At 34.4% G+C, this 25,264-nt stretch overlaps 1 long non-coding RNA gene across 3 annotated transcripts; it reads left to right on the top strand.

Annotated features, from left to right (window-relative positions):
* The first annotated feature begins 21,920 nt into the window (after positions 1-21,920).
* Positions 21,921-23,387, top strand: LOC105829436. Of its 3 annotated transcripts, none has more exons than XR_003626754.2 (4): positions 21,921-22,141; positions 22,242-22,314; positions 22,612-22,833; positions 22,926-23,387. It is a non-coding gene; the product is annotated as an uncharacterized LOC105829436 (long non-coding RNA). The 3 variants fall into 3 exon arrangements; XR_003626755.2 differs by having other exon boundaries at positions 21,922-22,141; positions 22,616-22,833; XR_003626753.2 differs by having other exon boundaries at positions 21,929-22,141; positions 22,692-22,833.
* The last annotated feature ends 1,877 nt before the right edge of the window (positions 23,388-25,264 follow it).

Genomic DNA, 25,264 nt, shown 5'->3' with positions numbered 1-25,264 from the left:
TTACAATGTGCCCTACATACAATTTTATTTACTAAAACAAAATTATTATGTATAAGTAAATAATGAATTTTACGAGAAAGAAATCTTGATATCTCAAAAATTGAGTGTACCGATTAATTGGATTGGTTGCAATGAAAACTCACATTAATATTATTTCAGGAAAACATAATTTAGATATAATTATATATGACGTTATATATAATTATATGTAATTATATATGATTTATATATACCAGCATATATAATTATATATAAATTTATTTATTGGGCATATATATAATTTATATATATTTTTATATATGGACTCCATTGTTCTTGCCGGCTTATATCTGAAGAAATGCAAATGTTTTATGATTATATATATAATATCAGGTCATATCTGATTGTAGCTATTGAAGTTGAGTAATCATATAGATATATATTATAATCCTATAAAGTCATATATAGTTTCATATATGAAAGAATAAGAACAACTGAGTCCTAATATGAATCTTTCCGAGAAAAAACTAATTATATTATTATATCTAATTTTTTTTTCATGAGATAATATTAATGTGAGTTTTCAATTGCAACCAATCCAAATACATTGGTACACTCAATTTTGAGATATCAAGATTTCTTTCTCGTAAAAGTTCAATAACATTATTTTCTTCAGATCTTCAAATGACATTATATACAATCATATAAAAAAATGGCATTATAAATCACATACGATTGTATGTAACCATATATAAACATATATAACCACATACCCATATATACTTATATACAACCACATATAATTATATAAATCATATATGATTATATATAATTAACATTATATACAATCAGATTGTATGTAACCATATACAGATATATAAATATTATATATAAATAACCATATTATAGATATTTCTAATGAGTAAATCATAAAAATAGTGGCAGTCCTCTTCCACATCAGATAGGAACAAGAAGCTATTTTTGCTTGCCTTAACACGCTACGAGTGACCGCGCTCTAACTAGCGGGCAAGTCTGCATATCTAATTGTATATGGCGCCATATATAATGCTATATATAATTATATATAGGATGCTCACATAGATTATATCTGGCGTCAGATACAATTATATAAAATTAGATATGGTGCTATATCTGATTATATATAGACCCAGATTAGCCACATTAATATATGGCTATATATGACTATATAGTTGTATATAATGCTATATATAATTATATATAAAATGCACTACTAACACAGCATTATATATGGCGCCACATACAATTATATACAATTAGATATGGTATTCAGTTAAGCGTACCTGCAATTAAAAATATACATTTTACATAACAATATATTAATTTTTTAATCAATACAAATAAAAAGAAGAATTATAATATATTTAATGTATTGGCAAAAAAGATAATTAAGATAATTAAGAATTACTTGATAAATGTGTGTTACTGTCGTGGGGTTCAACGTCTCTTCTCTATCCTTCTAACAGCGATGGAGTAACAATATAGTACTGGCACCGTAATAGTTCTAGAGTTCCTGATAAATTTCAGCAATAGTTCTGTACATTAAATATATTTAAACAGTTTTTCAATTTGGCTGTTGGCATTGCACTACAAGAGTAAAGGTACCACTTTTTGGCGAGTTTCAACCAACTTTATGGCATTTTCTAACAGTTCTGCAATAATGTCAAAGCTTTTGTAGATTTCGTCGACAGTTCCGGTCTTTAAGCATTTTTAAGCAATTATTTTATTAGACGGCTGGCACCGCACTACAAGAGTAAACTACCATTTTATAGCGAGTTTCAGACAAGTACATATTTAATAGTTCTGCAATAGTGACAAAGTTTTTGTAGGTTTGTCGACAGTTCCGGTCTTTAAGCATTTTAAAGAATTTTTTTATTAGACGGCTGGCACCGCACTACAAGAGTAAACTACATTTTATAGCGAGTTCCAGACAAGTACATAGCATTTTTCAATAGTTTGCAATAGTTTCAAAGCTTTTGCAGGTTTCGTCGACAGTTCGGTTTTTGAGCATTTTTAAGAATTTTTTTATTAGACGGCTGGCACCGCACTACAAGAGTAAACTACAATTTTATAGCGAGTTCCAGAAAAGTACACACCATTTTTCAATAGTTCTGCAATAGTTCCAAAGCTTTTTGCAGGTTTCGTCGACAGTTCCTGTCTTCAAGTATTAAAAAAAAATTTTTATAGACGGCTGGCACCGCACTACAAGAGTAAACTACAATTTTATAGCGAGTTTCAGACAAATACATAGCATATTTAATAGTTCTGCAATAGTTCAAAGCTTTTGCAGGTTTCGTCGACAGTTCCGGTCTTTAAGCATTTTAAAGAATTTTTTATTAGACGCTGGCACCGCACACAAGAGTAAACTCACTTTTATAGCGAGTTTCAAACAAGTACATAGCATTCTCAATAGTTCTGCAATAGTTCCAAAGCTTTTGCAGGTTCGTCGACAGTTCCGGTCTTTAAGATTTTTAAACAATTTTTTAGTAGACGCTGGCACCGCACTACAAGAGTAAACTACCATTTTATAGCGAGTTCCAGACAAGTACATAGCATATTTAATAGTTCTGCAATAGTTTCAAAGCTTTTGCAGGTTTCGTCGACAGTTCCGGTTTTGAGCATTTTAAGAATTTTTTATTAGACGGCTGGCACCGCACTACAAGAGTAAACTACAATGTTATAGCGAGTTCCAGACAAGTACACACCATTTTCAATAGTTCTGCAATAGTTCCAAAGCTTTTTGCAGGTTTCGTCGACAGTTCCTGTCTTCAAGTATAAAAAAAAAATTTTTTTATTAGACGGCTGGCACCGCACTACAAAAGTAAACTACAATTTTATAGCGAGTTTCAGACAAATACATAGCAATTTTTTAATAGTTCTGCAATAGTTCCAAAGCTTTTTGCAGGTTTCGTCGACAGTTCCGGTCTTGAGCATTTTTAAGAATTTTCTTATTAGACGGCTGGCACTGCACTACAAAAATAAACTACAATTTTCTAGGGAGTTCCAGACAAGTACATAGCATATTTTAATAGTTCTGCAATAGTTCCAAAGCTTTTGCAGGTTTCGTCGACAGTTCCGGTCTTTAAGCATTTTTAAAGAATTTTTTTATTAGACCGCTGGCACCGCACTACAAGAGTAAACTACACTTTTATAGCGAGTTTCAGACGAGTACATAGCATTTCTCATAGTTCTGCAATAGTTCCAAAGCTTTTTTGCAGGTTTCGTCGACAGTTCTGGTCTTTAAGTATTTTTAAACAATTTTTTAGTAGACCGCTGGCACCGCACTACAAGAAGTAAACTACCATTTTATAGCGAGTTCCAGACAAGTACATAGCATATTTTAATAGTTCTGCAATAGTGTCAAAGCTTTTTGCAGGTTCTCGTCGACAGTTCCGGTTTTTGAGCATTTTTAAGAATTTTTTATTAGACGGCTGGCACCGCACTACAGAGTAAACTACAATTTTATAGCGAGTTCCAGACAAGTACACACCATTTTTCAATAGTTCTGCAATAGTTCCAAAGCTTTTTGCAGGTTTCGTCGACAGTTCCTGTCTTCAAGTATTAAAAAAAAATTTTTTTATTAGACGGCTGGCACCCGCACTACAAAAGTAAACTACAATTTTATAGCGAGTTTCAGACAAATACATAGCATTTTTTAATAGTTCTGCAATAGTTCCAAAGCTTTTTGCAGGTTTCGTCGACAGTTCGGTCTTTGAGCATTTTTAAGAATTTTTTTATTAGACGGCTGGCACTGCACTACAAAAATAAACCTACAATTTTATAGCGAGTTCCAGACAAGTACATAGCATATTTTAATAGTTCTGCAATAGTTCCAAAGCTTTTTGCAGGTTTCGTCGACAGTTCCGGTCTTTAAGCATTTTTAAAGAATTTTTTTTATTAGACCGCTGGCACCGCACTACACGAGTAAACGTACACTTTTATAGCGAGTTTCAGACGAGTACATAGCATTTCTCAATAGTTCTGCAATAGTTCCAAAGCTTTTTGCAGGTTTCGTCGACAGTTCCGGTCTTTAAGTATTTTAAAACAATTTTTTAGTAGACCGCTGGCACCGCACTACAAGAGTAAACTACATTTTATAGCGAGTTCCAGACAAGTACATAGCATATTTTAATAGTTCTGCAATAGTTCCAAAGCTTTTTGCAGGTTTCGTCGACAGTTCCGGTTTTTAGCATTTTTAGGCGATTTGTTTATTAGACGATTGGCACCGCACTACAGGAGTAAACTACCATTTTATAGCGAGTTCCAGACAAGTACATAGCATATTTAATAGTCTGCAATAGTGACAAAGTTCTTTGTAGGTTTCGTCGACAGTTCCGATCTTTAAGCATTTTTTAAGAATTTTTTTATTAGACGGCTGGCACCGCACACAAGAGTATACTACAATTTTATAGCGAGTTCCAGACAACCACACAGCATTCTCCAATATATTCTGCAATAGTTTCAAAGCTTTTTGTAGGTTTTATCGACAGTTCGTTTGACAAACAATGGTATTTATAAGTAACCTCTTTCTAACCTCTAACGATAAGTATTTATACATGTTATGAATTACTGGTTAACAATAGAGCGACATTGTAAGTTGATTTACAAATAAAATATTATATTAAAATTAAATATATTTGACGAATAATATTGTAATTATGTTGGTAATTTAACTTAAACAAATCATATGACTTTTTAATTTAATATAAAAAAGTTTCTCAAAATTAACTTTTACTTTAACTAGAAACAAATTAATCTTAACGTAAATTTAATAGAATTAGTATTTATTTACGTAACTTTTAACATAATAGAATTCATTTCATAATCAATTAAATTTCATTAACTTAGTTAAAAATTAGATTAACTAACCCAACTCTAAAATTTAAAAAATGTCAATTACATTATTAACACATACCTATCAGATACCATAAAATTGGCTGAAGTTTAAATACCATAGCGTAGTATTCATATCTGATAGTGCGAGACAGGATCAAATAAAAAATTGTTTAAAAATGTTTAAAGACCGGAACTGTCGACAAAATCTACAAAAAGCTTTAGAACTATTGCAGAACTATTGAAAAATGCTATGTACTCGTCTGGAATTTGCTATAAATAGTAGTTTACTCTTGTAGTGCGGTGCCAACCGTCTAATAAAAAAAATTGTTTAAACATGCTTAAAGACCGGAATTGTCGACGAAACCTGCAAAAAGCTTTGGAACTATTGCTGAACTATTGAAAAATGCTATGTAATCGTCTGGAACTCGCTATAAAATGGTAGTTTACTTTTTTAGTGCGGTGCCAGCCGTATAATTAAAAATTGTTTAAATATATTTAATGTAGAATACAGAACTATTGTTAAAATCTATCAAAAACTCTAGAACTATTACGGGTGCAAGTATAACTGCTGTTAAAACGTTCAATTTTTATTAATGAGGTGCCAGGGGAAAATAGCACCTCATATTTTCAAATATCAATTTTTTTTAAATAAATCAACGGAACTATTTCTGAAACTTATCAGGAATTCTATGAAAAACTTTATGTATATACATAACTTAGTTAGAAAAATAACCCATCAAATTGATATCAAATTAAGGGAGAATTGATATAAATTGCATTGATCAAATCAAATTGATGTCGATTTGATGGTTATTTCTCACTGGAAGGGTTAGAAAGATAAACAGAGACGAACAAAAACAAGGAAGATATGAAAAAATAATATGGGCAAAATATAATAGAGTGTACAAAGAAATAAAAATAGATGAGAAGCTTTTGTATATTTTAGTGGGGTAAAATAAGAGTAGGGAGTTAGTCTATGATAGCGAGATTTAAGTGCGGAAACGAGGCATTAGGGAATAGATATTGGAAAAAGGAAAAAGTGTAGGCTATACAATTTAAAAGTAGAGACTTTAGAACCAATATTAGAAGAATTTACAGAATTGCGAAGACAAAATTTCTCTGTTAGGAAAATGTTATCAGAGGTAGATATAGGTACAAAATGGATGAAAAATGTATTAAAGACGAGAAATGACAAAGAAAAGCGTAAATAGTCATTAAGAGTCCTATGTTATTATGTAATTAAGCTATGTAACCTTTTTTCAAAGGCCGAAATGTTTAAGAAATAAACGAGTTGTATATATGTTATATGCAATAGTAATTTTATGCAGGGTGTAATAACAAATAAAAAAATAACAGTTGGCGCGCGCGAAGCGCGTGCATGTTCTAGTCCTCTTATAAAATAGCCATGTAACCCTAAAGTTGCCTGCTAATCGCGATTGCATTGTTGCCTCTTTATTCCGATCGCGATTGGCTGTCTCGCGCTTGACTCGCTTCGTTCGTGTGTGAAGTTTGACAGTTTATAGTTGACAGTTTTTGACAGTTTGATTTGAGAGACGGAAAGACACAAAAAGAAGCAAGAAAAATACCGGGAAAAAATTACTTAGACTGGAAGATTACAAAATAGCAGAGAGTATTTGTTTTGAATTGCAGATACGTTTAACTGATGCTTAACAAAGTAAGTTGAAATTTAATACAATATATTATGACATATTTAATTTAATATAATAATATTATGATATAACCATTTTTGTATCACCATCGCTGTTAGAAGGGTAAGGAAGAGACGTTGGACGCCACGACAGAAACACGTATTTATCAAGTAATTCTTAATTATCTTAATTATTTTTTTTGCCAATACATTAAATATAATTATAATTTTTTATTTGTATTGATTAAAAAATTGATATATTGTTATGTAAATGTATGTATATTAATTAAGTTCTTATTATAATAAGTTTAAATATATAGTTGACAATTACAGGCATTACTGCTAAAAATATTGTATGGCGAATTAAATAACCTCGCAGTTGAGAATATAAAATTAAGAAAAAAAAAATTGTGTGGTACGAAAAAAAGAGAGAAAGAGAGAAAGAAACGGGAAACAAGATAAGGATCAGGATTAAAATAAGATAAGAAAAAAAAGGTATAAATATTATGTTATTGATATTGATAAGTATACAAGAATATAATTAATGCTACTCGAACATGTTAAGTTTTTGTTTCAATATTTATAATTGGTAAACATTTTCATTTCTTAAATAATTTTCGAATAAATTTTTATTCTTTGGAGGATTTTTCGAAGTTTTTTAAATATATTTGATTAATTTTATTGATCTTGTACTGATTTTTGAATGTGTATGTACTTGACGTTTCTTTTTTACTTTTATAAGGTAAAAATATATTTTGGTTATATTTTGGTAGAATTTATCTTCTTTTTGTAAAAATCAAGTGATAGTTTGTTCCTTACATAATTTTATTTAAATTGATTTATTTATTATACATTATTCATTTTTTAATTATAAACATATGTAGATGTACGTAACATTATTAATATTTATATTGAATATACATGACTATACGGCAATCATATTTGTTAATGCACATATGTATAAATTTTAATAACAATATTAGTAAAACACAATATAAACACAACAAATAACATTAATATAATTAAAATTATATATGTATATGCATATATACAGGGTGACAGCTAACCGGCAGCCAATCTGTAATAGATAGATATATGTATATATATATATAGATATACTAATAGATAGATGTATACAAATATACTAATAGATATATTAATATACAAATAAACGTAAATATATATATATATATTTATGTTTATTTCTATATTAGTATATCTATACATCTATCTATTAGTATATCTATATATATCTATCTATTACAGATTGGCTGCCAGTTAGCTGTCACCCTGTATATATGTATATACATATATAATTTTATTTATATTAATGTTATTTGTTGTGTTTATATTGTGTTTTTACTAATATTGTTATTAGAATTTATACATATGTGCATTAACAAATATGATTGCCGTATACATGTATATTCAATATAAATATTAATAATGTTATGTACATCTACATATGTTTATAATTAAAAAATGAATAATGTATAATAAATAAATCAATTTAAATAAAATTATGTAAGAAACACTATCACTTGATTTTTACAAAAAGAAGATAAATTCTATCAAAACCTTATAAAAGTAAAAAAAAAACGTTAAGTACATATACATTCACAAATCAGTCGAAAGATCAATAAAATCAATCAAATATATTTAAATACGTCATATATAATTATATCTAAATGATTTTTTCATAAGATAATATTAATGTGAGTTTTTAATTGCAATCAATCCAATTAAATCGGTACATTCAATTTTGAGATATCAAGATTTCTTTCTCGTAAAAGTTCAATAACATTATTTTCTTCAGATCAGATTCATATGTAATATACACACATGTAAATCCAGTTTGCCATTCAAGAGGCTTTACAATGTGCCTACATACAATTTTATTTTACTAAAACAAAATTATTATGTATAATGTAAATAATGAATTTACGAGAAAGAAATCTTGATATCTCAAAATTGAGTGTACCGATTTAATTGGATTGGTTGCAATTGAAAACTCACATTAATATTATTTCAGGAAAACATAATTTAGATATAATTATATATGACGTTATATATAATTATATGTAATTATATATGATTTATATATACCAGCATATATAATTATATATAAATTATTTATGGGCACTATATATAATTTATATATATTTTTATATATGGACTCCATTGTTCTTGCCGGCTTATATCTGAAGAAATGCAAATGCTTTATATGATTATATATAATAATATCAGGTCATATCTGATTGTATCTATTGAAGTTGAGTAATCATATATAGATATATATATAATCCTATAAAGTCATATATAGTTTCATATATGAAAGAATAAGAACAACTGAGTCTATATATGAATCTTTCCGAGAAAAAATAATTATATATAATTATATCTAAATTATTTTTTCATGAGATAATATTAATGTGAGTTTTCAATTGCAACCAATCCAAATAAATTGGTACACTCAATTTTGAGATATCAAGATTTCTTTCTCGTAAAAGTTCAATAACATTATTTTCTTCAGATCTTCAAATGACATTATATACAATCATATAAAAAAATGGCATTATACAATCACATACGATTGTATGTAACCATATATAAACATATATAACCACATACCCATATATAATTATATACAACCACATATAATTATATATAATCATATATGATTATATATAATTAACATTATATACAATCAGATTGTATGTAACCATATACAGATATATAAATATTTATATATAAATAACCATATATAGATATTTCTAATGAGTAAATCATAAAAATAGTGGCAGTCCTCTTCCACATCAGATAGGAACAAGAAGCTAATTTTTGCTTGCCTTAACCACGCTACGAGTGACCGCGCTCTAACTAGCGGGCAAGTCTGCATATCTAATTGTATATGGCGCCATATATAATGCTATATATAATTATATATAGGATGCTCACATAGCATTATATCTGGCGTCAGATACAATTATATAAAATTAGATATGGTGCTATATCTGATTATATATAGACCCAGATTAGCCACATTAATATATATGGCTATATATGACTATATAGTTGTATATAATGCTATATATAATTATATATAAAATGCACTACTAACACAGCATTATATATGGCGCCACATACAATTATATACAATTAGATATGGTATTCAGTTAAGCGTACCTGCAATTAAAAATATACATTTTACATAACAATATATTAATTTTTTAATCAATACAAATAAAAAGAAGAATTATAATTATATTTAATGTATTGGCAAAAAAGATAATTAAGATAATTAAGAATTACTTGATAAATGTGTGTTACTGTCGTGGGGTTCAACGTCTCTTCTCTATCCTTCTAACAGCGATGGAGTAACAATATAGTACTGGCACCCGTAATAGTTCTAGAGTTCCTGATAAATTTCAGCAATAGTTCTGTACATTAAATATATTTAAACAGTTTTTCAATTTGGCTGTTGGCATTGCACTACAAGAGTAAGGTACCACTTTTTGGCGAGTTTCAACCAACTTTATGGCATTTTCTAACAGTTCTGCAATAATGTCAAAGCTTTTGTAGATTTCGTCGACAGTTCCGGTCTTTAAGCATTTTTAAGCAATTATTTTATTAGACGGCTGGCACCGCACTACAAGAGTAAACTACCATTTTATAGCGAGTTTCAGACAAGTACATATTTTAATAGTTCTGCAATAGTGACAAAGTTTTTTGTAGGTTTTGTCGACAGTTCCGGTCTTTAAGCATTTTTAAAGAATTTTTTTATTAGACGGCTGGCACCGCACTACAAGAGTAAACTACAATTTTATAGCGAGTTCCAGACAAGTACATAGCATTTTTCAATAGTTCTGCAATAGTTTCAAAGCTTTTTGCAGGTTTCGTCGACAGTTCCGGTTTTTGAGCATTTTTAAGAATTTTTTTATTAGACGGCTGGCACCGCACTACAAGAGTAAACTACAATTTTATAGCGAGTTCCAGACAAGTACACACCATTTTTCAATAGTTCTGCAATAGTTCCAAAGCTTTTTGCAGGTTTCGTCGACAGTTCCTGTCTTCAAGTATTAAAAAAAAATTTTTTTATTAGACGGCTGGCACCGCACTACAAGAGTAAACTACAATTTTATAGCGAGTTTCAGACAAATACATAGCATATTTTAATAGTTCTGCAATAGTTCCAAAGCTTTTTGCAGGTTTCGTCGACAGTTCCGGTCTTTAAGCATTTTTAAAGAATTTTTTTATTAGACCGCTGGCACCGCACTACAAGAGTAAACTACACTTTTATAGCGAGTTTCAAACAAGTACATAGCATTTCTCAATAGTTCTGCAATAGTTCCAAAGCTTTTTGCAGGTTTCGTCGACAGTTCTGGTCTTTAAGTATTTTTAAACAATTTTTTAGTAGACCGCTGGCACCGCACTACAAGAGTAAACTACCATTTTATAGCGAGTTCCAGACAAGTACATAGCATATTTTAATAGTTCTGCAATAGTTTCAAAGCTTTTTGCAGGTTTCGTCGACAGTTCCGGTTTTTGAGCATTTTTAAGAATTTTTTTATTAGACGGCTGGCACCGCACTACAAGAGTAAACTACAATTTTATAGCGAGTTCCAGACAAGTACACACCATTTTTCAATAGTTCTGCAATAGTTCCAAAGCTTTTTGCAGGTTTCGTCGACAGTTCCTGTCTTCAAGTATTAAAAAAAAATTTTTTTATTAGACGGCTGGCACCGCACTACAAAAGTAAACTACAATTTTATAGCGAGTTTCAGACAAATACATAGCATTTTTTAATAGTTCTGCAATAGTTCCAAAGCTTTTTGCAGGTTTCGTCGACAGTTCCGGTCTTTGAGCATTTTTAAGAATTTTTTTATTAGACGGCTGGCACTGCACTACAAAAATAAACTACAATTTTATAGGGAGTTCCAGACAAGTACATAGCATATTTTAATAGTTCTGCAATAGTTCCAAAGCTTTTTGCAGGTTTCGTCGACAGTTCCGGTCTTTAAGCATTTTTAAAGAATTTTTTTATTAGACCGCTGGCACCGCACTACAAGAGTAAACTACACTTTTATAGCGAGTTTCAGACGAGTACATAGCATTTCTCAATAGTTCTGCAATAGTTCCAAAGCTTTTTGCAGGTTTCGTCGACAGTTCTGGTCTTTAAGTATTTTTAAACAATTTTTTAGTAGACCGCTGGCACCGCACTACAAGAGTAAACTACCATTTTATAGCGAGTTCCAGACAAGTACATAGCATATTTTAATAGTTCTGCAATAGTTTCAAAGCTTTTTGCAGGTTTCGTCGACAGTTCCGGTTTTTGAGCATTTTTAAGAATTTTTTTATTAGACGGCTGGCACCGCACTACAAGAGTAAACTACAATTTTATAGCGAGTTCCAGACAAGTACACACCATTTTTCAATAGTTCTGCAATAGTTCCAAAGCTTTTTGCAGGTTTCGTCGACAGTTCCTGTCTTCAAGTATTAAAAAAAAATTTTTTTATTAGACGGCTGGCACCGCACTACAAAAGTAAACTACAATTTTATAGCGAGTTTCAGACAAATACATAGCATTTTTTAATAGTTCTGCAATAGTTCCAAAGCTTTTTGCAGGTTTCGTCGACAGTTCCGGTCTTTGAGCATTTTTAAGAATTTTTTTATTAGACGGCTGGCACTGCACTACAAAAATAAACTACAATTTTATAGCGAGTTCCAGACAAGTACATAGCATATTTTAATAGTTCTGCAATAGTTCCAAAGCTTTTTGCAGGTTTCGTCGACAGTTCCGGTCTTTAAGCATTTTTAAAGAATTTTTTTATTAGACCGCTGGCACCGCACTACAAGAGTAAACTACACTTTTATAGCGAGTTTCAGACGAGTACATAGCATTTCTCAATAGTTCTGCAATAGTTCCAAAGCTTTTTGCAGGTTTCGTCGACAGTTCCGGTCTTTAAGTATTTTTAAACAATTTTTTAGTAGACCGCTGGCACCGCACTACAAGAGTAAACTACCATTTTATAGCGAGTTCCAGACAAGTACATAGCATATTTTAATAGTTCTGCAATAGTTCCAAAGCTTTTTGCAGGTTTCGTCGACAGTTCCGGTTTTTAGCATTTTTAGGCGATTTGTTTATTAGACGATTGGCACCGCACTACAGGAGTAAACTACCATTTTATAGCGAGTTCCAGACAAGTACATAGCATATTTTAATAGTTCTGCAATAGTGACAAAGTTCTTTGTAGGTTTCGTCGACAGTTCCGATCTTTAAGCATTTTTTAAGAATTTTTTTATTAGACGGCTGGCACCGCACTACAAGAGTATACTACAATTTTATAGCGAGTTCCAGACAACCACACAGCATTCTCCAATATATTTCTGCAATAGTTTCAAAGCTTTTTGTAGGTTTTATCGACAGTTCGTTTGACAAACAATGGTATTTATAAGTAACCTCTTTCTAAACCTCTAACGATAAGTATTTATACATGTTATGAATTACTGGTTAACAATAGAGCGACATTGTAAGTTGATTTACAAATAAAATATTATATTAAAATTAAATATATTTGACGAATAATATTGTAATTATGTTGGTAATTTAACTTAAACAAATCATATGACTTTTTAATTTAATATAAAAAAGTTTCTCAAAATTAACTTTTACTTTAACTAGAAACAAATTAATCTTAACGTAAATTTAATAGAATTAGTATTTATTTACGTAACTTTTAACATAATAGAATTCATTTCATAATCAATTAAATTTCATTAACTTAGTTAAAAATTAGATTAACTAACCCAACTCTAAAATTTAAAAAATGTCAATTACATTACTAACACATACCTATCAGATACCATAAAATTGGCTGAAGTTTAAATACCATAGCGTAGTATTCATATCTGATAGTGCGAGACAGGATCAAATAAAAAATTGTTTAAAAATGTTTAAAGACCGGAACTGTCGACAAAATCTACAAAAAGCTTTAGAACTATTGCAGAACTATTGAAAAATGCTATGTACTCGTCTGGAATTTGCTATAAAATAGTAGTTTACTCTTGTAGTGCGGTGCCAGCCGTCTAATAAAAAAATTGTTTAAACATGCTTAAAGACCGGAATTGTCGACAAAACCTGCAAAAAGCTTTGGAACTATTGCTGAACTATTAAAAAATGCTATGTAATCGTTTGGAACTCGCTATAAAATGGTAGTTTACTTTTTTAGTGCGGTGCCAGCCGTATAATTAAAAAATTGTTTAAATATATTTAATGTAGAATACAGAACTATTGTTAAAATCTATCAAAAACTCTAGAACTATTACGGGTGCAAGTATAACTGCTGTTAAAACGTTCAATTTTTATTAATGAGGTGCCAAGGGAAAATAGCATCTCATATTTTCAAATATCAATTTTTTTAAAATAAATCAACGGAACTATTTCTGAAACTTATCAGGAATTCTATGAAAAGACTTTATGTATATACATAACTTAATTAGAAAAATAACCCATCAAATTGATATCAAATTAAGGGAGAATTGATATAAATTGCATTGATCAAATCAAATTGATGTCGATTTGATGGTTATTTCTCACTGGAAAGGTTAGAAAGATAAACAGAGACGAACAAAAACAAGGAAGATATGAAAAAATAATATGGGCAAAATATAATAGAGTGTACAAAGAAATAAAAATAGATGAGAAGCTTTTGTATATTTTAGTGGGGTAAAATAAAAGTAGGGAGTTAGTCCATGATAGCGAGATTTAAGTGCGGAAACGAGGCATTAGGGAATAGATATTGGAAAAAGGAAAAAGTGTAGGCTATACAATTTAAAAGTGGAGACTTTAGAACCAATATTAGAAGAATTTACAGAATTGCGAAAACAAAATTTCTCTGTTAGGAAAATGTTATCAGAGGTAGATATAGGTACAAAATGGATGAAAAATGTATTAAAGACGAGAAATGACAAAGAAAAGCGTAAATAGTCATTAAGAGTCCTATGTTATTATGTAATTAAGCTATGTAACCTTTTTTCAAAGGCCGAAATGTTTAAGAAATAAACGAGTTGTATATATGTTATATGCAATAGTAATTTTATGCAGGGTGTAATAACAAATAAAAAAATAACAGTTGGCGCGCGCGAAGCGCGTGCATGTTCTAGTCCTATCTAAAAAAAGGCATGTAAAGTCGATTGCTCGCATTTCTCGAAGATCATTGTTGTCGCTTTTCCGCGATGCCAATTGGTTCTCTCGCTGCGCTTACTTCGTGTTGCAAGAGTAGCTGTCATTGCAATTGAATTTTGACAGCTGTCAAATTTGTATAAATATTATCTATACATTTATTGTTGTAATTTATTTTTAAAAGGTAAAAAATAAAAAGTTAAGTAGCGCGCGCGAAGCACGAGTCTGTGGTGTCTAGTGGTATATAAACTTGAAATATTTTTTATATTCTTTGATAATAATGGTATAACTATTTATTTTAAATATTTTTATAAATATTTATCATAATTTTTTTAATACCTGACAAACTCAGACATAAAAATATGTACAAATAATTTAGCTTCCAAAACGGACCAATCTCCAATTTAGTTCAAATTTTGGAAATTTCATTTAGTGAAAAAAAACATGCAAGGATTTTTGGCGACTCAAAAAAAATTTTTTTAAATGTCGGTAAATAGGAAATCCATAATTTGTAGACAAAAATTTAAATGTGTGTGTGTGTGTGTGTGTTTGTGTGTGACCACAGCGAAGCACTGTCTTTGTTTACTTTTCTTATGGGTGTACTTGTAAAATGAGTAGATGTTAATTCCGTTACCAGACATTGTATTGAAAACCTGCAAACACATGTGAACTTTACTTTGTTTGCAGTGTGCACATGGGTTAGCGACTTGGATGGAGTGCGTGCGTGAGTGAGTGAGTGAGTGAGTGAGTGAGTGAGTGAATAAGAGTGAGTGAGGAGTAAGTGAGTGAGTGAGTGAGTGAGTGAGTGAGTGAGGAGTGAGCGAGAAGTGAGCCGGGAGTGAGCCGGGAGTGAGCCGGGAGTGAGCCGGGAGTGAACCGGGAGTAAGCCGGGAGTGAGCCGGGAGTGAGTCGAGAGTGAGTGAGGAGTGAGTGAGGAGTAAGTGAGTGAGTGAGTGAGAGAGTGAGTGAGTGAGGAGTGAGCGAGAAGTGAGCCGGGAGTGAGCCGGGAGTGAGCCGGGAGTGAGCCGGGAGTGAGCCGGGAGTGAACCGGGAGTAAGCCGGGAGTGAACCGGGAGTAAGCCGGGAGTGAGCCGGGAGTGAGCCGGGAGTGAGTCGGGAGTGAGCCAGGAGTGAGTCGGGAGTGAGCCGGGAGTGAGCCAAGAGTGAGTAAGGAGTGAGCCAGGAGTGAGCCAGGAGTGAGCCGGGAGTGAGCGGGGAGTGAGCGAGGAGTGAGCCGGAAGTAAGCCGGGAGTGAGCCGGGAGTGAGTCGAGAGTGAGTGAGGAGTGAGTGAGGAGTAAGTGAGTGAGTGAGTGAGAGAGTGAGTGAGTGAGGAGTGAGCGAGAAGTGAGCCGGGAGTAAGCCGGGAGTGAGCCGGGAGTGAGCCGGGAGTGAGCCGGGAGTGAGCCGGGAGTGAGCCGGGAGTGAACCGGGAGTAAGCCGGGAGTGAGCCGGGAGTGAGCCGGGAGTGAGTCGGGAGTGAGCCAGGAGTGAGTCGGGAGTGAGCCGGGAGTGAGCCAGGAGTGAGCCAGGAGTGAGCCAGGAGTGAGCGAGTGAGTGAGCGAGGAGTGAGCAAGGAGTGAGCGAGTGAGTGAGCGAGGAGTGAGCGAGTGAGTGAGCGAGGAGTGAGCGAGAAGTGAGCGAGGAGTGAGCCAGGAGTGAGCCAGGAGTGAGCCAGAAGTGAGCAAGGAGTAAGCGAGGAGTGAGTCAGTGAGTGAGCGAGGAGTGAGCGAGGAGTGAGCCAGGAGTGAGCCGGGAGTGAATGAGAGTGAGTGAGGAGTGAGTGAGGAGTAATTGAGTGAGTGAGTGAGAGAGTGAGTGAGTGAGGAGTGAGCGAGAAGTGAGCCGGGAGTAAGCCGGGAGTGAGCCGGGAGTGAGCCGGGAGTGAGCCGGGAGTGAGCCGAGAGTGAACCGGGAGTAAGCCGGGAGTGAGCCGGGAGTGAGCCGGGAGTGAGCCGGGAGTGAACCGGGAGTAAGCCGGGAGTGAGCCGGGAGTGAGCCGGGAGTGAGTCGGGAGTGAGCCAGGAGTGAGTCGGGAGTGAGCCGGGAGTGAGCCAGGAGTGAGCCAGGAGTGAGCCAGGAGTGAGCGAGTGAGTGAGCGAGGAGTGAGCAAGGAGTGAGCGAGTGAGTGAGCGAGGAGTGAGCGAGTGAGTGAGCGAGGAGTGAGCGAGAAGTGAGCGAGGAGTGAGCCAGGAGTGAGCCAGGAGTGAGCCAGAAGTGAGCAAGGAGTAAGCGAGGAGTGAGTCAGTGAGTGAGCGAGGAGTGAGCGAGGAGTGAGTCAGTGAGTGAGCGAGGAGTGAGCGAGGAGTGAGCCAGGAGTGAGCCGGGAGTGAGTAAGGAGTGAGTGAGTGAGTGAATGAGAGTGAGTGAGGAGTAATTGAGTGAGTGAGTGAGAGAGTGAGTGAGTGAGGAGTGAGCGAGAAGTGAGCCGGGAGTAAGCCGGGAGTGAGCCGGGAGTGAGCCGGGAGTGAGCCGGGAGTGAACCGGGAGTAAGCCGGGAGTGAGCCGGGAGTGAGCCGGGAGTGAGCCGGGAGTGAACCGGGAGTAAGCCGGGAGTGAACCGGGAGTAAGCCGGGAGTGAGCCGGGAGTGAGCCAGGAGTGAGTCGGGAGTGAGCCAGGAATGAGCCAGGAGTGAGCCAGAAGTGAGCAAGGAGTAAACGAGGAGTGAGCGAGGAGTGAGCGCGTGAGTGAGCCGGGAGTGAGCCGGGAGTGAACCGAGAGTAAGCCGGGAGTGAGCGAGGAGTGAGCCGGGAGTGAGCCGGGAGTGAACCGGGAGTAAGCCGGGAGTGAGCCGGGAGTGAGTCGGGAGTGAGCCAGGAGTGAGCCAGGAGTGAGCCAGAAGTGAGCAAGGAGTAAGCGAGGAGTGAGTGAGTGAGTGAGCGAGGAGTGAGCGAGGAGTGAGCCAGGAGTGAGCCGGGAGTGAGTAAGGAGTGAGTGAGTGAGTGAATGAGAGTGAGTGAGGAGTGAGTGAGGAGTAAGTGAGTGAGTGAGTGAGTGAGTGAGTGAGTGAGGAGTGAGCGAGGAGTGAGCCGGGAGTGAGCCGAGAGTGAGCGAGGAGTGAGCGCGTGAGCGAGCTGGCGAGTGAGCGAAGAGTGAGCGAGAAGTGAGCGAGGAGTGAGCCAGTGAGTGACTGAGTGTGTGAGTGAGTGAGTGAAAAAGGGTGGAAGGGTGGGAGCAAACGAGGGAACGTAACTAGATAAATATGTAGCTAGGTAGCTAGATAGCAGTAAGTATGCAAGTAGGTATGTATGTTGGTAGGTATATAGGTATGTATGTATGTATAATTAAACTTTACATTTTTTTATTTAAAATTGCAGAAGACGTTTGATTAATGTAAACGAAAGATAGAGAAAATCAAATTGCAATTATTATTATTTTTAAAGTAAAAAGTCAAATAGCGCGCGCGCAGCGCGCGCTTGTAATGTTCTAGTATTCATAAAAGAGATTAATTGTTTGAAATAATTTCCATTAATTTCTATATTTTTGTTTCATTTAGTAATTAATAAATACTTGCGCTAGTAACGTTACAGAAATATTTGTTTACAAAATTACAATATTGTAAAAGTGTTGCAAAACATATTGTTGTAATATTGTTGTGACATTATAGCAATAGTATAATGTCCGTCATTTTTAGAAATATTATAATGCAAAATATTACAGAGATAATACAATAATACAAATTTTATGTGTTAATAATACGTTACTTATTATTATTAATATATTTAAACTAATAAAATAATTATTTATATATTTTACAGATATATTTAAACGTAATAATAGAATAATTTGTAAAATTTGTAAATTTTTGATAATACTATGTGATGTATTATTATTATTATTATCAACGCATTTTAGTACGTAATAATTTCCAAAAATATTATCCCTAAATTAAAGATGTTTACATTCAAAATTAAAAAATTTTATTTTCAAAATACATTTTATATTTACTTTTGTCTTCATTGTCTTCAAACTCAATATATTTGGGAGATCTATTCCTTTAAGAAATTATTTCATTTTATAAAATGTAGGTGAAAAATGTCATAGTACTACTCGACTTTCATTCTACTTTGTATGACGTTTTAATTACGAGAAGTACAATTATGGCACATCTGTTAGTAATAGCGCGTACTCCTTGTGAATGAAAGAATATTATTTTTCATAATATTTTTAAATTGTTGCAACATTGTTAAAATAATTTTGAAAAAAAAATCTTTGCAATATTACAACAATGTTACTGCAAGGCTTTTGTTGCTTTGTGAGTTTTCATTGTCTTAAAATATGTATCAGCCAAATGACGTGGATATCTCAGAAAAGGTGGTAATCCAAGCTATATCTGAGGAAAAATCCGCATAAAAGAGAATTTTCTAGAGAAAGTTTAAAGCATAAATGACATATTTATTTCATTAAAATTTGTTGTCATTGATTAAAAAATAGAATAAGCCTGACAAGTCTGTAGTTTTTAAATTTCAATAATTCTTAGCTGGTATTCTGGAGTCAAATGTCTTTGAAGAATTGTTTTACATTAATGGGCAGGAAATTTTCTTATTTTCCGTTAACATATTATACATAAAATATTTTTGAGATCTTTTGTTTCGCGCGCGCACGTGCGCGCATAGAAGATTACATTTTATATATACACACACACATACATATACATAAAAATATTCGTATCATTACGTCATCGTGAAAAAATACGGAATTATCCGTGGTTTTAGATAGTTATATTTTTCTGAAGTCATGTTATATTTACTCTTTACCTGTTCCTTATAGATTTAACTGATTTCCCTCGTGAAAGGAAACGCCCGAGTTTACGCTTGAACATCGCTAGCGCGATTGGATCGGACCCCTTCTTCGAAACTTACTTGGCTACTTGAGTTTAGAGATCAGAAGTTGAGTAGAGTGTAGGAAGAAGGTGAGGAAATTACGTGTCAGCTTGCTGTCAAAGATTCTGCTCACGCGAACGAAGCGCAAGATTCTTGGTGAAGATCACGTGTACGCGACTTTCGGATTCATCTGCGTCGTCGTTATTAGTCGCGGCTGCGGCACCCCCGCTGTACTACCCTCGCGTTTCAGCGAAGTATTATATTATTAAATTGTCGATAATTCGTCGGCGCTTTAATTAGCATCAACGTAATTAACGGAATCTCGAATAACAGGAACATTTATTATTCATGTTGTCAGTACGAAACGAAGAGACAAGAGATTGATAGGAATTTCGAATTCCAGTCAAGTTTGTTCAATCTTTCCATTGTACCCTTACACAATTTTTGCATGGAAAAAAAGGTTTTGCTAAAATATCTAAGAATTTAGCTGAATACAGACCTGAAAATAATTTGATCATTAAAATTATTTTGTCATTAATTGTAAAGGATGTTTATGCTGCAAAAAGTTCTGAAAAGTTTATTGCAACAACCAGGTTGAGTGTTCTACATAACTGTTTTGGTGATATAACAATATTCATCTCATCTCTAACTAAATTGTTAGACACTTTAGCAAGAAGTTTAAATGTAAATTAAATTTAATATTTACTCTGCAGGTATGATATACACTTAATTGTATACTGGCAACGTATATTCAATTAACGCTTAAATCTTGCTTCATTTGATTAGACCTACAGTTATAAAAAAATTTTAATAACGAAATAAAGGCACGAATTATACAAAAAGTTCAAAACACTCGAAACACATCTCGTCACATTGAAACCGCCGCCTTGAAATTTCATCGTCTCTAATCAGAATTTTCCACTCTTTGCTATTAATATATTATTGAACAAAGAGAAAATTACATTTGTGCGGTGTGTCGCGAATAGAAATGCGCGTTGTTGCGTTTCGGTTGTTTCGTCCGACGCGTAGCTTCGTTCGAATTTTAACTAATTTTTCCATTATATGCGCTTTACAAAAAGCGGCGTCACAGACCGTTGTCGCGCGCGAATCTCGTATCGGGCGCGAAACGGTATAATTGGACCGTGCACTTCCAGACGCACGCCCGAATGCAACCGGCCAATTGTTCCGGTATTGTACGTATACTTACACACGTGTCGCGTTGCGGTAAGGCTGGCCTCCGAGGCAATGCGAAGTTCGTGTCGATATGCATATATTTACTTGTTTGCACACTCTCTTTACTCGCCCGGCAAACGCAATTGCTTATGTGTGCATAATCGCAACTGTGATTATCATTTCGTTCTACGTTTGCAGTAATTTAGTTTAGTCTCTTCGAGATTGTTTCTTCCTGATCGATATGAATCTGTTGCTACGAAACGTAGGTGCTCGGTGATTCGCTCGCGTTTTAATTATTTTTGCAGGTTTCTATCTGTGAAACGGAAATGTTGCGAGAAGCATATGGATGGACGAAATAGTATATAGGTATCAATAAGACACAATAATTTAATAATACATAGTAGAAAACGTTTTGTATTTGTTAAAACAGGTACATATATATATATATATAAAAAGAATTTTTACTTTTTCTAACATATTTACTTTGTGTTAAATTAATACAAAATTTTGAATGGACTTTTTGGGACTTGCAACATATATTAAATTTAATAGAAATTTTTCTAACAGAAGGTTTAAATTGAAGTGTGGATTCTGGAAGACATCTCATCACACAAACCACCTCGTGTTTCTGTTCCAATGAAATGAGATATTTTGGTGTCGCATTTTCGTCGCAGATAATCTTCCTCGCAAAGCTCTGAGATTTGCTCCTAAAAATAATTAAGGGATTAAGAATTTACAGATCAAAGAAGTATAATTGCATTCTAAAAATTGCGGTTATACCGCTCACGTGGCGCGGTATAAATATTTCCGCCGATCATCCATTCGTAATAGAATAGAATCACGAAAGCGCGCAAAAAGCTGCACAGTCGATTCGTAGAATGCGACGTTGAATCGAGTCCTCTTCCCTGGAGGGTCCCTAAAAAAAAAAAAACCGTCAAAAAAATATTACAAACGACATTAAAAAAAAAAAATCCTCATCGTCGGGGGATCGACGCGGGCGATCCTCGTCGATATTTACGCGGGTGCATCAAAGCGATGTGCATATTTAATTCCGCTGGCCGACGTAGGCACTTTGCGGAACGCGCGTAACCGCGTCGGCGGTGCTGTAGATGGACGGGTATATCTGTCAATTTGCGCCCGCCCGCTCGCCCGCTCCGCTTCGCGTGCGTCATCGCGTTGTCGGTTATATCGTAGAATCAGCGGGTGTGCAAATAGATACGCGTGTAATCGCCTCGCCGAGTATTAGCCAGCTGCGCTGAGATAATTCGGCCGCCCATATAATCTTCCTTCCGGGATCGACGCGAGCCCGGTATCGGTTCGTCATGCTTCAGTGTGTCTCCGGTCGGAGGAGACACGTCGCCCTGGTATCCATCCATGGTTCGAATCCTGCACGACATAGAACGACGGAGAACGCGACGAAAAGTTCGGCACGGCTCGAAATGCTCTCGCAAAACGCGAACCCGTAAGATTCTCAGCGATATCTGCACTTAAAAAAGTTTTTTTGCTGATATAGACAGATTTCTCGATATCCAAAATGTATCGCTGATTTTTGTATTTGCTAGAATTTTAGCTGTCACGTATAGAATTTGGAAATTCGCTTCTATCAGCTAGATTGATTAGGTCCAATACATGTATGTAAGTATTTACTAATTATTTATTTATCTCACAAATAACACTACCCAAGTGCCACTCACCGATTTTGATATGCTTAGAATATGTTGTATTCTAGGTGCTTAGAAAGATAAAAACCGATTTTTCTTTAAGAGGGTTTTCACTACTTCAACGGTCGTATGGGCACGTATAAAAAAATACGTGTCTCTCATTTTGATCTAGACTACAGCATATTCTAAGCATATCAAAATCGGTGAGTGGCACTTGGGTAGTGTTACTTGTCAGATAGATTTTACATTATACATATAATTTTTGTTGAAGCAAGATTATTTCCTTGAGTGTACGTTTATGGCAACGCGATAATTTTATTTGTGCGTTATAAATGTCTTTTCCTTTCCGAGACCGTGTACTCGTAGATAGAAATGGAAATTTTATGTCTATATTCATATATCAAATTATACGTGACGTAAAGTCAATTTAAGAAAGAAGTCTACATATCACGCTGCAGAAATAGACATTCTGCAGTCACTCATCTATGAAAAGGTATTCCCTTTTGTACGATGACGGTGTTATTTTTCCAACGAATGTACTTCTACTTCGAATCTACTTTCATCCTTTGTCTCTTTAAACTCCAGGCGAGCGGGAGAATTCCCGTTCAAAAACTAATTGTCGTGCTTTCCGCCCGGATGAGAGAAAAAGAAGCCAGCGCGAGATCGACCGGCCGGGACTCGTCCTCTCGTCTAGGATTGGTCGACGGAGACCCGTCACTGTGAATGAAAAAAAATCGACATCCGACTGCACGCATGGCAGCTTAATTACTGGCCCCATGCTGGAGTGCGAAATTGTCAATTACTAGGAAGACACGCGGACGAGAACCGCCGGACCACAAATTAACGCGAACGTGCGATCGTATTCTGACACTTCGATCGTTATTTCCTCCTTGAGACACATCGCTCCGTGAAAAAAATCGATAATTATCACGTTATACGTAAATTGAAGGATACGAAAGATAATCGTTAGAATTCCTTATGCGAGCGACTAATTTTGTCGACTTGATGTCGAAACTTAAATAAATCTCTCTATTTGCACGGTAAAAACGATGAGTCTTTTTATTACCCACTTCTTATTGCCACGTGATGTTTGCTTGCGTCTCTTATAAGAAAATACTTCAAGTATTTTACGGCGAAATATTGCTCTGCGTGTCATTTTTACTGATGTCCTTTCACCAGCCACGAACAATCGAAAGAGAGTTCATCGCAGTGTACTTAGGTCATACAGTTTGAAGAATATAAAATCTCAGTCTTAGAAAATGTAGAAAGTATATATATTGTTGGATGTACCACGCGAAGAAAAGCTTTTCATACAGAAAGTATAATGCATGAGATTGAGTCACTGAGTGAAGTAAACTTTTCAATTAGATATAAACGGCGAATATAACAGACAAATTTAATATCTTGAAAAAGAAAAGTTTAAAATATTTTACTATGCAATTACTGCACGGTAGAAAACAATTTGTATTTATGTCATTTGTATTTATGTCAAAATCAATCCTTGTTAAAATTTTTATGTCAAATTTTTAACATCCAATTGTTAACATGATTTGTTGAATATTTTATGTTAAATTAATATGCAACTTTTCTCTTAGAGCAAAGTAATGTAATTTACAAGTAAATGAACAAACAACATAAAATAATATAGTTTTAAAACGTTTTTATTTTAAAATTAAACAAAAAAATTTTTTTTTGTATTATATTTTAAGTAATTCAACTCTAATCATTGCACCATCTATTGCATAACGAACGAGCAATTTCGAAATTCTTTTAATGGCATACTTTCTTCATTGAATTTTATTTCCAGATGAAATGAACAAATGGATAAATGGATTGAAAAAAGACTTTTGTGCTTTGTAATTGTATTATCAATCTTATCCTGAAAGTTGTAGGACGGAACTAACATGTACTTATTTAAACAATAAAAAGTTATAATTTTTTATTTTATATACAGTAATATTTCGAAATTACATAAAGAGAAAAGGAGAGGAGGCAGAACGTAGATGTAAAAGAATCTCGCAGTTTAGCAAACTAATAAACGTCATTCAATGAATAAAATATCTTTTAAAAAGATAGAATTTCCGATTACCCTCATAACGCAAGGCGCGACCGGTGTAAATGTAGACCGATATGATTTACGATTCGCATAATTTCGGCATAAAGTTCCATACCGACGTTTTATGCTTTATCGATTAGAGACATTGTCTAATGGGATAACATTGATTCTATACGGGTGGAACGTCACGTAACACAATATTGCGAGGTATACATATACATGCCAATCGATATGAGATTAATAGATTCGCGTTTCTCAAATGGTCATACGTGACCACGATATTACTATGGCCGTAAAGGATCGGCGAACCTAATCAAATAAAATATAACAGAAGATATTCCCGGACTCGAAGCAATATTGTAATGTGAGAATTTTCCGTCGCGAAGTATAAATGAATAAAGTAAAGTGAATATCAGTAATAATATAACGGCAAACAAAACCCTTGAGGCTATTAGCATTGTCAAATATACACGCGAAATCGCTGAAGGCCACCTTGATATTAATACAACGATGCCGCGTGTACCCCTGGAACAATATCTACTTTGCGTATCTGCGATCATTTGTATTCATTAACATAGAAATTAATGCTGGAGCTTATCCGCGATAACATTTTATATTACATTCATTACAGCTACTTGTTTGTACCTGAGCAATTCAGTTTGTATAATCCGGAAAGAATGATAAACCGAGTAAATTAATAAAACGGACATTTTAAACTAAGCCGCATTAATAATTAACATTTGACAATTATAAGCCTAGCTGCTCTCACGTGGTAAATACAGAATATAATCCTCGCTATTAATCGGGCCGCGTGCCGTTTATTTTCTTCGAATGTAGAAACGTTTCGTCATTTTTCGAAGCTTTATGG

Source organism: Monomorium pharaonis, chromosome 2, assembly GCF_013373865.1.
Source record: "Monomorium pharaonis isolate MP-MQ-018 chromosome 2, ASM1337386v2, whole genome shotgun sequence".
NCBI lineage: Eukaryota > Metazoa > Arthropoda > Insecta > Hymenoptera > Formicidae > Monomorium > Monomorium pharaonis.
The sequence above is the reverse complement of the archived record's forward strand: the minus strand, read 5'-3'. Positions and strand labels throughout refer to the sequence as shown.